The sequence below is a fragment of the Babylonia areolata genome, chromosome 26, assembly GCF_041734735.1.
Source record: "Babylonia areolata isolate BAREFJ2019XMU chromosome 26, ASM4173473v1, whole genome shotgun sequence".
In the NCBI taxonomy this organism is placed as follows: Eukaryota; Metazoa; Mollusca; class Gastropoda; order Neogastropoda; family Buccinidae; genus Babylonia; species Babylonia areolata.
The window spans coordinates 32,053,261-32,060,860 of NC_134901.1; positions in this window are offsets into that span (position 1 = coordinate 32,053,261).

Consider the following 7,600-nt stretch of genomic DNA (forward strand, 5'->3'; position numbering starts at 1 on the left):
AGTGTTGCTCAGCAGTGGTCAGTGGTGGTCAGCATTAATCAGTGGTCATCAGTGGTCAATGGATGTCATCAGTGGTCAGTGGTCAATAATGGTTAGTGGTCAGTATATGATGGTGAGCAGTGGTCAGTGGTTAGCGGTGATCAGCAGTTGTCAGCGGTCAGTGGTGGGCAGCAGTGGATAGTGGTCAGCAGTGGCCAGTAGTAGTCAGTGGACTGTAGTGGTCAGTGGTGGTGAGTGGTGGTCACTGGGTAGTGGTTGTCAGTGATCAGCAGTGGTCAGCAATGGTCAACGGTCAGTGGTGGTCAGCGGTCAGCAGTGGTCAGTTTGCAGTTAATAAAATCAACAACAAAAAACCAGGACGTCTTGATAATGCACAGATGTGACAAAACAACGCAGAAGAACAACGCTGAAGAATTTGACGTAGTGGTCAGCAGTGGCAAGTAATGGTCAGTAATGGCCAACAGCATAGTGAAATCCTGCTAAAACGTTGCAATACTGCATACAACGTGATGCAAGCTGAACTCTGATAGTGGTCAGTAATGGTCATGCAGCGGTCAAACACCTTCAAAGATATAATGCACAGATGTGACAACATAATGCAGTCTGAGCGCTTCTGAATTGTTGTCAATAATGTTCAGCAGTGGGGGAACATAGGCCGAGGGGAACATAGACATGCTCCCTTGCACTGCATGTCCAGTAGGTCACTGTTAACCTCTCTGATGTTGTCTGAAAAGTGAGTATGAGGTGAGTGGGCGTGGCACTGGCAGGCATGGCACGTGAAGGACGTACGTGTGTGTGTGTGTGTGCGTGCGCGCGCGCGCGCGTATGTGTGTGTGTGTGTGTGTGTGTGTGTGTGTGTGTGCACGCACATGTGTGAACATAGACGCTAAGGTCAACAACAGGATCGCCAAAGCCAGCGCCGCCTTTGGGAGACTGCGAGAACGTCTGGGAGCGGAGACGACTCAGCTCTACCACTAAGCTGAAGGTCTACTGTGCAGTGGTCCTTCCCACCCTCCTTTACGCCAGCGAGACCTGGACTGTCTACAGCAGACACGCCAAACAGCTCAACCTGAGCTGTCTCTGCAGACTCCTCCACATCACGTGGCAGGACAAAGTCCCCGACACGGAAGTTCTGGAACGAGCTGGCCTCTGCAGCGTCTAAACCCTTCTGGAGAATGTCCAAGCCAAGTGGGCTGGACATGTGGTCAGAATGTCAAACAGTCGACTGTCTAATCAGCTATGTGTCAGGGCAAGCGCTGAGCTGGAGGACAGAAGAAACGCTACCAAGACTGCCTCAAAGCGTCCCTCAAAGTCCTGGGCTTCGACATCAACACGTGGGAGACACTTGCTCTGGACCGTCCAGCTTGGCACAGCATAATCACCACAGAAGCCTGTGCAGCTGAAGCCAGGCACATCACCGAAGCGCACCGAAAGCGTGCTGTACGAAAGGCCCGAGCAGCATCCACTGCCACAACAGCACCCACTCACTTGTGTCCCACATGTGGGGGAGACATCAGGGCCCGGATTGACCTCACCAGTCACCTCTGGAGCCACAGCCACCGATCTTCCATCTGATTCTTGAAGCCATGGTCATCTTCGAATCCGAAGGACGAACATCATCACATCACTTTTTTGACGAACATCATCACATCACTTTTTTGCATTAATTGCAAAGTGGCTTGAGCGTTGGAAGGAGTTATATAAATTCCCATTATTATTATCAGTATTATCATCATCATCATCATCATCATCATCATTAATGTAAATGTACGTATATACAGACTGGTTGGGTGAGCGAAGTGTACACAGGGGGTATATTCCAGCCAGGAGGGATAAGAAATGGCCTAGGCTGGTTCTTACCCGGAGCCAGCCAGGGATAGGTTTCGGTCTGTTACACCGGGTTTGCAACCGGTGTCATGTTTTTGGCTGTTCCCTTGGAAAAATTACTTTGCGCATTCTGACATACAATGTTATCTTCTAGGGAAGAGCGGCCACAGTCCTGTTTCATTTCAATCAGATTCCCTTCACTGTTCAGAGATAATTTGATGCCATCTATAACAAGATGGTCAAATACTATGGACGCTCTTTTATTGTCATTTTTTGCCTTTTTCAAATGGGGCGTTAATTCACGTCTGATTTCCCTGATCCTCAACGAGAAATCCTCCCTATGAAAATTCCCGTGCCCTGCAGTTTCCTCTTTGCCTTCAGTAATTCTACCTTGTCTTTAAAATACGTACAGCACCTCCCGTTTATGAAGAAAAAATGTGGAGTGATGGCTTAGAGGTAACGCGTCCGCCTAGGAAACGAGAGAATCTGAGCGCGATGGTTCGAATAACGGCTCAGCCGCCGATATTATCTCCCCCTCCACTAGACCTTCAGTGGTGGTTTGGACGCTAGTCATTCGGATGAGACGATAAACCGAGGTCCCGTGTGCAGCATGCATTTAGCGCACGTAAAAGAACCCATGACAACAACAGGGTTGTTCCTGGCAAAATTCTGTTGAAAAATCCACTTCGATGGGAAAAACAAATAAAACTGCAGGCAGGAAAAAATACAAAAAAAATGGGTGGCGCTGTTGTGTAGCGACACGCTCTCCCTGGGGAGAGCAGCCCGAATTTCACACAGAGAAATCTGCTGTGATAAAAAAAAAAAAATACAACTACAAATACAAATCGTCAAGAAAGCACAGCAGCGCTATACTTTCCTCGACGCCTCAGAAAGATTGTACTAAAGTAGAAGACCATGGCTGACTTCTTCAGAGCTGTCACTGAAAGTGTGTTAAGCTATAACTTCGCTATAACTGTTTGGAAAGGAAACATTTCATTGATCACTATGTCAACTCTAATCAACATCTATCACCATGTCAACGTCCATCAAAATCCATCACAATGTCAACGTCAATCAACATCTATCACCATGGCAACTATCATCAACATCTATCACCATGGCAACTCTCATCAACAACCATCACAATGTCAACGTCCATCAACATCTATCGTCATGGAAACTATCACCTACATCCATCACCATGTCAACCTCCATAATCATCCATCACTATGTCAACCTCAATCAGCACCAATCACAATATCAACTTAAATCATCATCCATCACCATGTCAACTATCATCAGCATCAATCACCATGTCAACTATCATCAGCATCCATCACTATGTCAACCTCATTCAGCATCCATCACCATGTCAACTATCACCTACATCCATCACTATGTCAACTTTCATCACTATCCATCACTATGTCAACTTTATTCATCACCCATCACCATGTCAGCTATCACCTATATCCATTACCATGTCAACTTACATCAGCATCCTTGAACCTGTCAACTTTCATCATCATCCATCACTATGTCAACTTTCATCATCATCCATCACAATGTCAACTATCAACAACATCCATCACCCCTTCAACTTTCATCATCATCCATCACTATGTCAACTTTATTCATCATCCGTCACCATGTCAACTATCACCTACATCCATTACCACGTTAACTTTCATCATTATGCATCATTATGTCAATTATCATCATAATCCATCACCATGTCAACTATCACCTACATCCATTACCATGACAACTTTCATCATCATTCATCACCACCTTAACTTTCATCATCATCCATCACTCTGTCAACTATCATCAACATCCATTACCATGTCAACCTCTATCAGCATCCATCACTATGTCAGTTTTCACCTACATCCATCACCATGACAACAATCATCAACATCCATCACCATGTCCACCATCATCAACATCCATCACTATGTCAACCTCCATCAGCATCCATCACCATGTCAACATTCATCAGAATCCTTCACCCTGTACAACTATCATCATCATTCAAAATCACGTCAGCTATCACCTACATTCATCACCATGTCAACTATCAACATCATCAATCACCATGTCAACTATCATCATCATCCATCACCATGTCAACTATCAACACCATCAATCACCATGTCAACTATCAACATCATCAATCACCATGTCAACTATCATCATCATCCATCACCATGTCAACTATCATCATCATCCATCACCATGTCAACCTCATTCAGCATCCATCACCATGTCAACTATCATTAAAATCAATCACCATATCAGCTATCACCTGCATCCATCACCATGTCAACTTTCCTCATCACACATCACCATGACAACCTCATTCCTCATCCATCACAATGTCAACTATCATCATCATCCATCACCACGTCACCTATCACCTGCATCCAACACCACGTCAACTTTTATCACCATACATCACCATGTCAACGTTCATCAATATCCAAAACCATGTCAACTATCATCATCCATCACCATGTCAACATTCATCATCATCCATCACCATATTAACCTCATTCACCATCCATCTCCACGCCAACTATCATCATAATCTTTCACCATATCAGCTATCACCTGCATCCATCACCAAGTAAACTTTCATCATCACACATCACCATGACAACTTTCATCAACATCCATCACCATGTCTGCTATCACCTACATCCATCACCATTTAAACGTTCATCATCATCCACCACCATCACAACTATCATCATCATCCATCACTATGTCAACCTCGTTTAGCATCCACCACCATGTCAACTTTCACCATCATCCATCACCATGTCAGCTATCACCTGCATCCATCGCTATGTCAACTTTCATCATCATACATTATCATGTCAAGTTTGAACAATCACCATGTCAACCTCATTCAGCATCCATCACCATGACAACTATCATCAGCATCCATCACCATGACAAGTTTCATCTCCATCCAGCACCATGTAAACTTTCATCATCATTCATCACCATGTCAACTTTCATCAGCATCCTTCACCATGTCAACTATCATCATCATCCATCACCATGTCAACCTCCATCAGCATCCATCACCATGTCAACTTTCATAATCATCCATCACCATATCAACTATCACCTAAATCCATCACCATGTCAACTTTCATCAACATCCATCACCATGTTAACTATCACCTACATCCATCACCATGTCACCTTTCAGAATCATTCATCACCATGTCAACTATCACCTACATCTGTCACCATTTCAACTTTCATCAACATCCATCACTATGTCAACCTCCATTAGCATCCATCACTATGCAAACTATCACATACGTCCATCACCATGTCAAACTCCATCAGCATCCATCACTATGTCAACTTCCATCATGATCCATCACCATGTCTGCTATCACCTACATCCATTACCATGTCAACTTTCATCATCATCCATCACTATGTCAACTTTATTCATCATCCATCACCATGTCAACTTTCACCTACATCCATTCCCATGTCTGCTATCATCATCATCCATGTCAACTATCATCATCATCATCCATCACCATGTCAGTTATCACCTACATTCATCACCATGTCAACTATCATCATCCATCACCATGTCTGCTATCACCTGTATCTATCACCATGTCAACGTTCATCATCATCCATCACCATGTCAACTATCATCATCATCCTTCACCATGTCAGCTATCACCTGTATCCATCACCATGTCAACTTTTATCATCATCCATCACCATGTCAACTTTCATCAACATCCATCACCATGTAAACTTTCATCTTCATCGATCACCATGTCAATTTTCATCATCATCCATCACGATGTCAACTTTCATCAACATCCATTACAATTTCAACTTTCATCAACATCCATCACCATGTCAACTATCACCTACATCCATCACCATGTCAACATTCATCAACATCCATTACTATGTCAACTTTCATCATCATCCATCACCATGTCAACTATCACCTACATCCATCACCATGTCAACTTTCATCAACATCCATCACCATGTCAACTATCACCTACATCCATCACCATGTCAACTTTCATCAACATCCATCACCATGTCAACTATCATCTTCATCGATCACCATGTCAATTTTCATCATCATCCATCACGATGTCAACATTCATCAACATCCATTACAATTTCAACTTTCATCAACATCCATCACCATGTCAACTATCACCTACATCCATCACCATGTCAACTTTCATCAGCATCCATTACCATGTCAACTTTCATCAGCATCCATCACCATGTCAACTTTCATCAACATCCATCATTATGTCAACCTCCATCATCATCCATCACTATGGCACATGTCAAATTTCATCCGTATCAATCAATATATCAATGTCCGTCAGAAAGTCATTTTCCATTGAAATCCATCCCTGTATCTACTCTCGTCAACACCTATTTTAAGTCAAATCCAACCAACAGGCTGTCTGTTGCTCTGACAACTCTTACTACTTTAAACATTCTTCAAGATTGTGTCAGCTTCCATCAAACCCCATGAATTTCAACTCCCATCAAGATAATTAACCTTTGAGTTCCCAAACAAGTTTCATAACTGTTTCAACTCTCTTCAAAGCCCATAGTAATTCGTTTCAGTATGGTTTACATCGCATCAACATTCATTGACACATATTTAGAAATCCGTAATGCAATACATGAACTCCCCCAAATGAAGCCTTGACCTTCGATCAAAGTCACATTCTCAACGCTGCGTTTCCAGGACTCGATGAGTTGCATGTTTACTGCCAGCAAATGTGTCACTCTTGTGGCCCGTGTTATGACTCACACGGAGTAGACAGTCACCTCTACCCAACCACCCAGCGTTTCCGTGCTATCAACACAACGGCGCGGATGATCAATGAGGAAACAACACGCTCAAATATGGCGCCCACGCATTCAACCGCGACCAATGTCCTCCCTACTGACATTGCTGCCACCCTCATCCGCAGCCTGGGGGAAAACAGAGAAGGTATCATCGGGGATGGGTGAGGGGAGTGATGATGTTGTAGTTTAATGATTCAACGTGACGTCATTACTCCATAGCTTGCATTTTTAATGCCGCGCGCGCGCGCGCGCACGCACGCACACACACACACACACACACACACACACACACACACACACACACACACTTCGAACACACATATGTACAACATACTGTACATGTGCACGTATAACACATTTAAATAAGTGCGCACGTACAAAGGTTCAAATGTGCTCAAACACACACACACACACACACACACACACACACACACACATGCAATTCCGGAACCAATATCATTTCCCATCTGCTATTGCCAGAGCTCTCTTCGTGTGTACACGAACACAAAAGTCCAAAATATGAGCAGCAACAAATTGAAACTTTTACCCTGACAACACTGAGATCATGCCAGTGGGCTCAGCATTACACCATTCTTTAGTGGACAGCGAGTCTGCTAACATTGGGGGTGATAGAGTTCTTTCCAAATCTTTTGTCAAGTACCTCAGTGTACATCCAGACCAAGCACTGTCCATGCAGCAACATGGTAGTTCCATCTAACGTGCAACGTTTCTCGAAATTCGGAAAATTGCCAGCATTCGTTCGTATCTTTCTGCAACGGTCAGACTTGTCTCCTCCGCTGTTACCTTCGCGTCTGGATTCCTGCAATTCAGTACTCGTTGATCTTCCAGCTGATCAGGTCAGGCGTTTGCAGAAAGTTCAGAACAGTGCAGCTAA